A 10549-nucleotide genomic window follows, 5' to 3' on the forward strand; every position below is an offset into this window, starting at 1 on the left:
TCCCACTCCAGGGTAGAACCCTTCCTTATTTCTGTGTCACTGGAGTTAGGGTATGTCTTCTGCCTGGGATCACTGGCCATTGCCAGGAGGTTTGCCCTGATCTTGATCATCCCTGTTTCCCAGAATGAGCAATTTGCGTGGCTTCTCTCATTCAGATAGGAAAGTGGTCCCACAACTGGGCAGAGTGACTGCTGGGGGCGACACTGCTCTTGGCAATAAGTGCTGTGTCCACTTCCTAGGCTCAGAAAGCAGAACTTTAGCTAGGAATAAACGATTGTCTAAGGAAGAAATTAGCACATCAGTGTCACAGAAATGCTGGCCCCAAATGTTAGATCACAAACCAGTCACCTAATTTTATAGCTAAGAAAATAAGGCCTCCTGTATAACCAGGAAGCTCCAACTCCTGAGACAGGCACAGGCTGGGGTACAGAGTTCTACAGAAGCAGAGACCACGCGTTGCCTGTCCACCTCTGCTCTTCCCTTCTTACATGGTAGCACAATCTCTAGCAAGACCATCTCTAGATGGTCCAGAAAAATAATATGCTTCCTGGCCCCCTTTAAATAAAAGTTATGCCATGCCTTTAAAGAGAAGGGACATACCCTCCCTGGACCAGTACCCCAACCCCATCAACTATGTGGAATGCCATCAAGGAGGTGAGCATCTTGGACCATGTGGATGAAGATGAGGCCCTTGGAGATGACACAGCAGCTAGGAGTGGTCATGGAGCTGCTGTCTCTGCCCTAGACGGCTTACCCTCAGATGATACACAAGTAAGAAATAAGCTTTCACTGTACCTAAACCACATTGATTTGGGCCCGCTGAATCAATAACCAAGACCACATCCTACTACCTATAAGACTGAGATGATGGAAAAGCACACAACACACTTCAAAACTTAGGCTGGTTCTCATACATCAGTGGTCTGGAAATTCACCTTTATACTGGGCCAGCAGCCACATTTCCTCCCACCACTGGGTAAGGCTTCTTCTGCACCCTCTGCCCCACCATTCCAGGGCCTCCCTGCCCACCAGGGAAAACGGACAAATCTCCTCACATTAAAAAGATTTTTTTTGGTGTTCCCAGTATTAAGATGACAGAGTAAAAATTGTTCTGCCTGCTTCTCCTCTTGAAAATTGTGGGAAAATAATAAAAGCCTGGCTAGGTTTCATTCCAGGAGTCTAAGGATGTTTCAATATTATAAAATATCCCTTTTTATTGATATTGTGAATTAAATAAACCAAGCACTCAACCTACTATGTGGAGAAATATACTAGGGCAGGGAGGGATCTTATTCACAAAAACAACAAAGCAACCAAAAATATTTAGGAATAAGCTTGATAATAAATGTTTAAGGCACAGATGAAGAAAAATTTAAATATTTAGGGGGTAAGCCAAGAAAAAACCCTTGTATAAATGGGAAGGCACAGGTAACTTTTTAATAGGAAGGGTATTCATCTTGATTAAACCTGCGAATCCAATTTCGAACCATTTTGAAAAAGAAATAAAGAAATTAAACATTGAGTCAATAAGTTGGAGACTATTCTGTTTCAACCTATGTTTCCTTCACTGTTGCCTATTCCCACCAGCATCCCTTTCTGTGAAGTCAGGCACTGCCTCCCCTTGACTTGACCCTGATACTCTCTTCTGCTCCAAAGGAGATAATCCATCTCCTCAAACAACCCCATTCTTCTGTTATTGAGACACAACTGTCTCAGGGACCTCCAATCTCTACAAGGCAATACTGGGATGGCCAGAACATGGTCCCTGAAGCCACAGAGCCTGTTGGAGTCCCTACTGTCCCACTTCCAGTGTCCTTGGATGACCTAATTAATCCATCCCCTCAGCTGTAACGATGAGCTCATTGCAACACCTAATTCGTAAAGTTGTATTAAGTTAGGAAAGTATCCGACATATAGCAAGTGCCAAAAAAACAGTACGACTGTGACAGCCATTCATTAAAGGACAGCTATAGCTGATGCAGTGACACGTGAAACCAAGCCCCTGACCCTGTTTACTCTAACCCATTGTCTTTTTCCTGAGTGACTTTTAAATTTCCTGGTCTCAAAATGATCGCCCTAGAAGTAACCCAAATGCCTACTGCCAGTAGGCAGTAAATTATGGTATATTCAGGCAATGGAACACCATGCAGCAATGCAAACTAACCTATACTTCTGACCCATTTATGTAAAAGTTCACGGTGGCAGAAGTCAGAATACAGGTCACCAGGACAAAGAAGTATCAACCAAAACAGGATACAGAGAAATGAACAGGGCGCTGGGAGGTTGTTTCCTGATCTTCGTGATTATAAGGCTTTTTTTTTAATTCAAGTCATACGACTGTGACTTGTGCATTTTTCTGTCTATTATACTTCATTTTAAAAAATACTTATTTAAAAAGTGGTCCCCCAGCCCATTTATTCATGGTCAGTCCAAGCACGTGATACAACGGCTCACCCAACTGCTGACTAGTAAGGAAGAGGTGGTGAAGCCACGCAGGCAGGTCTAGTGTAGAATTGGGTAGGGTGACTGCCATTGTGGTTGGCGGCACAAGGGCACGTGGGAGAAAAGAGGGTGCAGATTACATCCATCATCCAAAGGGAAGGGCCAGCTCTTTGTTTTCCTACTGCAGCACCTGGGCACTCTTAGGGACCAAGAGTATTTCCTTGGTCCACTAACCAGATGAAAGGGTAGGGCAGGCGTGCTATTCTAGACAAACTGGTAAACACCCAGATGGAAAAGCTACAACACCCTGGCATTTACCAGTTTAATGTCCAGGACAGTATCCATTCTTACAAAAACCTGAGTATACAAAGTGAAAGTTTTAGTGGTAGCTTTTGGTTATATAGTTCACTTCTCTTGAGAATGGATTGACCGACAGCTTTGTAGTTCGGCCCTAAAACCTCGGTCACAGAGCTTCAGCTGTTAAAACTTCTATCCGCTGGTGTTCCAACACGGCCCCGGCTGCTGTGTGTTCCAACGGGTTTCCCACTGTTACAATCGGGGTGGCTGCTGGGACTGTGCTGAAGACTTTCCCACACGTCACACCCACAAAACTTTTCTCCTCCATCAGGTTGGCTATCCCTGGAGATTATTAAATTAAAACAATTATTAAAAATAACTGTTATTCTGATAAGGCTCTCTGTTGCAGGAAAAGAAAACTTAATTCAAAAAACAAAACCAAATAAAGCAAAAACGAAAACAGAATTTACTGGTTACTGGGACTTAAAAACCCAGATGTATTTCTAGCTTCGGTTATGGCGCAATGCAATTGTTCCAACAGAGCTGTCAAGGGAGATTACTCTGCAACTCTGATTTCGTTCCTGCTGTGTCCACTCCATTCTCAGCTCCCACAGGAATCCAGGAATTCTTCTCAGCTTTAAGACCAAAGAGAAGAGCATTTCTTCCTGTTAACTCTGGCCACACACCCTGGAACTCTAATCGGACCGTCTTGGGTCACCTACTGACATCTGAACCGATGACCAGGGCTTGGAAGAAGCCGGGCCTGTGTCGCACACTCTGCTCCCGAGAAGATGAAATCCAAAGGGAAATTTAATATACTACTACCACGCAAAGGGGGTAAAAAACTCTGGGAGGCCAAAATGACAAATGTCCAGCTCCAGTTTCTGTCCAGGGTGGGCATGCTCATGATCGCCCAGCCAGGAAGAAGTCCGAAAGGGTTTTTCATACTTGACACGGTCATAGCGTTTCTCTGTGGTATGGACTCTTTGATGCTGCAGAAGATTTCTTTTGCTAGTCAAGACTTTTCCACACTTACCGCATACACAGGAAGACTCTTGAGTATGGACCCTTAGATCCCTTTTTAACTGGTCCTGAGCACTGAAGGCTTTCCCACAATCTGCACAGTCAAAGGGTTTCTTCTCACTGTGAACTCTCTGGTGCCGAGTTAGTTTTTCATGCAAATTAAAGGCTTTTCCACACATTTTACAAGAATGAGGCTTTTCCCCCATGTGAATAAGCTGATGTTTGCTAAGACAGGAAGTCCTTCCAAAGCTTTTGCCACACTCATTACATGCATAAGGTTTCTCCCCAATGTGGATTCTCTGGTGTCCAACAAACTCAGAACTACCGGTGACGACTTTTCCACACTCCTGGCAGTGACGGGGCCTGTCCCCACTGTGGATTCTCTGAAGGCTGATCAGACTGCCATAATCACTTAAGGCTCTCTTCCCCCATTCTTGCTCACACTCACAGGGTTCCTCTCCACTGTGGATCCTCCTCTGATGCTGACTTACCGTTGACTTAACAGCAAAAGCTTTCCCACATTCATCGCACTTGTAAGGTTTCTCCCCAGTGTGGATTCTCTGGTGTCGAACATCGTGAGAAGAACAGCTGAAACCCCCACACACACCTCACATCAGAAGGGTTTCCGATCACCATGGATTCTTGGAGCGTTTCTTGTAGTATTTTTCACTGTGGAAATTTCCCAATGCTTTTCCAGTTTATGTGTTTCTAGGAAGCTGGTTCTTGGAAGAGCATTCTTCTGCAGACCCCAAGATACCACAACGTCTCTGTTTTCAGAAATTCCCTGCATTGATGTGGACTCATTGTCGGCACTGATCTCAGTATCTGACGTGACAAACAGAAAACATAAGTGCCACCTGAGAATTACAGTAGAAACAAAAGAGCATCAAATATTGTAGGATTTTCACAGACTATTTTCTCAACCCCCACACAGGCCTGACAGCAAGAAAAGTGCCTAATGTCACACAGGCAGAGAATTGTTGAGGTGGGACAAGGTACCAGCGTGCACATGACACGTCAGATTGCTTCCTAAGCTCTTCCAGACTCTATATCTGAATGACTTCTCCATAGCATGTTTTCATATTTTCTGACCTTATGATACTCATAGGCCTACAAAATATCAAAGAAGGTACAGGCTCTAAGAGGAAGCAGTGACACTGAGGCAGGCAAAACAGAGTCAAAAAGTAAAACTGAAGAGTCACCAGAATGCAAAGGTAATAAATGAATTGTTTTTTAAAAAAGATTTTATTTATCTTTTGAGAGGAGAGGGGAAGTATAAAGAGAGGAAGAGAAACATCAGTGTGTGGTTGCCCCTCTTGCATCCCCCACCCGGGGGCCTGGCCCGAAACCCAGGCATGTGCCCTAGACTGGGGATTGAACTGGCGACCCCTCAGTTTGCAGGCTGGCGCTCAATCCACTGAGCCACATCAGCCAAGGCATATTATTGTTCTTTTAAAAAATTCATACCCTGCAGAAGTCCCCACAGACTGGAGACACTGAACATTAAGGGCACTAGGCTGTGGCAAGACAAAAAAAATCACAGAAGCCCTTAGGGGAGATCACCGCTGGTACTCCACAGATGACAAGTGAACACGCTCAAACTGCTGGCAACTGCTGTCTTGTTATGAGACTCTCAAAAACGTCTGAACCTCAAATATGCAGAAACTACAGTGCTAAGTAGACTGCCTATTTAAAATGGATAGAACACAGTTTGCTCAGATACACCATGACATAAAATGGCATTTGTGTTCCTGTATGTTGGATGACATGTTAAGTCAACTTATTTTGTATAAAACGCTTAACTAATTTTGTTTTAACGTTAATTTGAATTGTCTGCCGGTTCATCGGGTTCATCCTTTGAGGGTGCATTGAACGAGTGAGGCCTTCAGGAGGAGAGAGCTGAGACTACACAGGGAAATCAACAGTCTGGAAAGGGGCAGTTCGTTCTCACACGGTGCCTCTCTCCCTAGCTGGCTGCTCAATGTCACAAAATCGGGACTGAGCAATCTATGACAAAACACTGTTATTTTTCCTGCTGCCCTGTATACTCTACCAGTCGTCTTGATCAGAATCCCCACAGTTCTTCTAAGCAAGCCCCACCATCCCAGTTCTCCAGAGATTATCGCCCCCTTCCCGCTGAAGGAACAAAGCCACCTATTCGCAGTGTCCTCAGGTTCCTTCCCTTCCGTTACCATGTTACCACGTCCTCTCACCCCAAGTCACCCTCTCAAGCCTCATTCTTCCCAATGGTCCAGACGCCATGTCCTCCCTCCCCGATACACTGCTCTATCAGCGGTATCATCCCGTCTTCTCCTTCAACCCTTTTTGGATCTGCAAATCCACCTGGGCCCAACGAGCATCCCTTGACACCCAATTTTTTCTCATAGGAGTGTTTTTCAAATTTCCTACCATTAGTTGTAAAGTTGACACAGTGTGTAAGCACCAAACAATTTTAAAAATGAAATACACTGGCCCATATTAGAATAGCAGAGAACAGGATTCACACACATTGTAATGCCAAGGGCAAATTGTGACTCCTGACCCTCCAGTTTCCAAGAACATATGAGTGAGTATACAGGGTTCTGATGCAAAATGTAACAACCACTGAAGCTCATCAACAAAAAAGAGTTTGAAAAACATTTGCCACTATTCACTATACTTTCTTTCATTTCTAGACTAACAAAATAAGAGGCTAACGCATGCTGCCTCAATTTTGTCATCTCCCATTTGCCCCTCTCTGCAAACGGTCCCCCTAAGCTGCCACCCTTGGCTTCAGCTTCCCTGTGCCCTCCTGGGGATCCGCCTCTAGCCGTCTTTCTCTTCCCTCTCTCACCAAAATGAAATATTCCTTAATATTTAAGATTCCGCCCTCCTTTTTGCTCCCTCGGGTCATTTCAGCTGAAACTCTGTGGCCTACACTTGCATCTGTACTTGTAGATCTGACATTCCCCTCAGAATTTCTACACCTGCCTTCTCAATGGCCTGCTCCAGCCATCCAGTCTCACATTCCAAAGGAACCGCGGACTGTGTTCAGATCTGAACGCATAGGCACTTAGAAAGCTCCTCCTGTGTCACGACTTGCCAGTGTTATCTGATTCAACGACTCCCTTTCGTGGTGAGTTTTGATTAAGATCTGGTGGATTCTACCACCACACACTCCTTCCTCTTCCATTTTTGCATGACCACTATCCCCTACCCAATTCACTTACTCAAAAGTTAATGCCTCCTGCACTGGCTGGTGTGACTCAGTGGACTGAGTGCCGGACTGTGAACCAAAATGTCACTGGCTTGATTCCCAGTCAGGGCACATGCCCAGGCTGCAGGCCAGGTTCCTGGGTGAGGGTGTGCTAGAGACAAGGCAACTGAGTAATGTTTCTCTCCCTTTCTTTCCTCTCTCTCTAAAAATAAAAATGAAGTCTTCTTTAAAAAAGTTAATGCCTCCTATATAATAACAGTTTAACAAGATTTTATGTCTTCAGCTTCCTTTATGCCAATCAAATCACATACTATATTAATACTCCTAAAACACAGCACTTTTGGGCCTATGTCACCAGTGGCTAGGTGACTGTGGCCTGGGGCACTGCTCCTGCTCCACCTGGTTTTGCCTGCTCTCTCATTCCTGTTCCTGTGTGGTGAATTCTTCAGGACAGAGCCCTCAGGTCCACCACAAAATCTGCATTCTAGATATTCCACACAGTGCTGGGTGGGTGCTATATCACACCAACTACATTCACCTACACCAGCAGCTGTAAAGAGAGGTCAGCTGTAAAGACTCTGTGCCAGCCTTGGATTCTAGGAAATCTTGCTTAGGCTTTGAGTCCTGAGCCTCGTGCTTTTGCACTGCTTTCTAGAAAAGACAGCATACCTACAGACAGGCTCCAGAAAAAAAAATCCACTTTTAAATAGCAGCCCCCTCCCTGCCCCTGTGATTTTTCTGCACATTAGAAGAATTCTTCTGCGCTCTGCAAAGTTCTTCACAATGACTTATTGTGTCTTTTATTCCCTTCTTCAGGCCAGATAATCTACCTTCTTTTTCTCCACATGGTATCCCATGTAACCTGTAAATTTGGAACAAATGCCCCTGTCTCTGAAGAAACATGGCCTGAGCATCTAAGTGGGAATTCCTCCTGCCTCTCCCGCTATGCTCCCACAGCCCACTGCCTACGTACCAACAGAAGCATTCAAAACACATTTTTTAAAGCTTTTACATCTGTCTCCACAACTTGTGTCCTCCAGTGAGTCTTAAACAAAGCTTGGCACCCAGCAAATGCTGAAAAATGGCTCCTGAATAAATCCATCCTGTCCGAGGAAGGAGGGCTACTGGGGTGAGCAACGCTGGAACTCAGAAAGAAATGATGAAGCCAAGAATTGCATAGGAGATGCATGAAAGGGAAATAAGTTACCTTGGTAAGAGTTAAAATTGGTGGAAAAGGTTTCATGCTTTACCAATTAGGAAAGGTTCTTTACTTTATCTAAATCCTTACCAGCACAGTGCACTTTAAAATACACTGCTCTGTAAGCCTCGACAGTTGGCAGTTCTAGACCTACCTCACTTACCTCTACAGAAGTCTGTGGTCCTCTCTACAGTGGGTCGTACTGTGCCTCTAGTCCCCAAGCCAAATAAATTCCCTTCCTCCAGAAGTGGGATCAGGGCAGATCTGGGAACTGTGCAGCCTGAAAAGGGGGGAGAAAACGACACCTTTCAGCCCTGTGTCTGCTATGTCCAAAGAGGGAAAACCCCAAGAGCCTCCGGAAGAGGCTCAGGATTGGGGACAGCAAAGGAGATTTTGTTCAAGGAGAAACTGAACGTTTGATCAAAAAGAAACTGACCTCTTCCCATATAAGAGGAGGAAAGTTAGTGAGACCCTGCAAGACAGGTGCAAACAGAGGGAAGGGTTCACACCTTTCCCAAGACAGTGGGGGGATAGCAACGAACTGAGAGCTTGGCTCTGGCAACAGAAACCACCTATGGTGCAGAGCCCCTTAGAGGACGGGACTGCTCTTATGAGGGGACGACGATTCCTACATTGGAGCCAAACTGACCAAAGACCTTTCCCTACCACCCAGGAATCTCTGAAGTGGGTCATTTGGCCTCAGCCCCGGAGCTGAGCAGTGGGAGGTACCAGAGACGACCCCTCCGTCCCCACACCATGCCCCAGCCAGCAGGGAAAAAGAAGGAAGCAGGAAAGCATAGATCTGAGTCCCAGGAGGAAAGTGGCCTTACCCGGGGATGTCAAGTTCCCATAATTCTCCAGCATCACACTTCTGTACAGGGCCCCCTGTGTGGGGGAAAGGCCAGCCCATCCTGCCTGAGAAAAGTCCCCAGCCACATCCTGGAAGGTCACCACCTGCTGAAACAAGAGGTTCCTGCTGCCCACAACCCAATTCTCTGACTCAGGCCAGAGTGTGGGACACAGAGGACAGTATGAGGGAGGGGTCTTATTAGGGGAGGCTGATGAGAAAAGGCGAAAGAATTGAGTGTTGGACCCTTCAATGACTATTTCTACAACTAAAAATCTGGATTTCTCTATCAGAAGAGCTTCCATTAGGATATAAGGTTTACTGTTATTATAAAACATGATAAAAAATTTTTCAAAAACACTGGACAATCTCCCATTAATGAAACTTCCCAGAGCAAAATCTCTTTGATTTTGTTAATACTGTGTTTTACTGTCACACCTACAAGTTGGCAATTAGCTTCAATATGTCTACACACTTACTCACAGGTGGCATCTCACCACTGACCTGTTCCCATGTCATCACTAGCCCCAGTGCCCAGCCAATCCATCTGCCCCCCACATGTGCTCACTCTGCCCCAAACCTCAAGCCCACATAACAAGAACAAAGTCATGGTTTGTCACGATGAGCCCCTATCACCCAACTCCCCTCCGTTGCTTGAAGGGCCTGAGCTGCCTGTGTTTGAGAACGACCAGCAGAGGAAGCTCGGTGCCATCTGAGGGGGCAGCCTTGTGTTCTGCTTTCTGATGCCTTCTCTTGGGAGAATATGCTTCTGGAATCAAATTGCTGCTGGGTAGCTCCTTTGGCCACTTTTTATATCCCCAAAGCCATCTGTAACAGCTTCTGCCAACCGAGCCTCGAGTTTTTTCATAGCCATCCTTTCCCCTCCCTGAAGGCACCAAGTCTACCTTCCCAGAAAGCTCCAGCATCTGGTTTAGACCCTCTACTCACTCCTCCGACTTCAGTATCAAACGGTTACCTGAACATGCACTGAACATCCTCCACTGTCCATCGCCCCGGCACTGACTGCCTCAGACTCTGCTGACCCAACGTGTCTGACCCCCATCTAACACCAAACTCAGATGCCCTCATGAATGGGCTCCCTCTCTAATTTGTATAAACTAATAAACCCAGTGAGTGACAATTTTCTTTCCCTATCTCAGTTGATAGCACCTATTCCAGCCCCATCTCTTATATCAGAAACTTAAGATTCATCCTAGACTGACTCACCCCAGTCACTGCTCACTTCTAACTGTTGGTAATCAAATCCTGCCAATTTTATTACCAAAATATTTCTGGAATCTGACTCTTCATCGTCAAGGTACAATCAGTACCTTATTCAATAGATGGGAACACTTTAACAGCTGCCTGCACTGAATCCATCCACCCTCTGCCAGCACCTACAATGACCTGCTTTAAATGACAACCTGACCCACCCAACTGAATGACTTAATGAGTCACCACTAACCATAACAGTGGTTCTCAAAGTGTGGTCCCCAGAGTAACAGCATCTGACAACTTGTTGGAGATACAAACTGGTACCCATCAC

At 45.6% G+C, this 10549-nt stretch overlaps 1 long non-coding RNA gene across 1 annotated transcript; it reads right to left on the reverse strand.

Moving 5' to 3' along the window:
* Nucleotides 1–3252: 3252 nt before the first annotated feature.
* On the reverse strand, nt 3253–9095 carry LOC128627663 (uncharacterized). The gene is made up of 3 exons (XR_008391909.1): nt 8987–9095; nt 8320–8436; nt 3253–4587 (listed from the first exon to the last, which is right to left on the reverse strand). It is a non-coding gene; the product is annotated as an uncharacterized LOC128627663 (long non-coding RNA).
* Between the last annotated feature and the right edge of the window lie 1454 nt (nt 9096–10549).

This window comes from Artibeus jamaicensis, unplaced genomic scaffold (assembly GCF_021234435.1).
Source record: "Artibeus jamaicensis isolate MK-2021 breed Jamaican fruit bat unplaced genomic scaffold, CSHL_Jam_final contig_464, whole genome shotgun sequence".
NCBI lineage: Eukaryota > Metazoa > Chordata > Mammalia > Chiroptera > Phyllostomidae > Artibeus > Artibeus jamaicensis.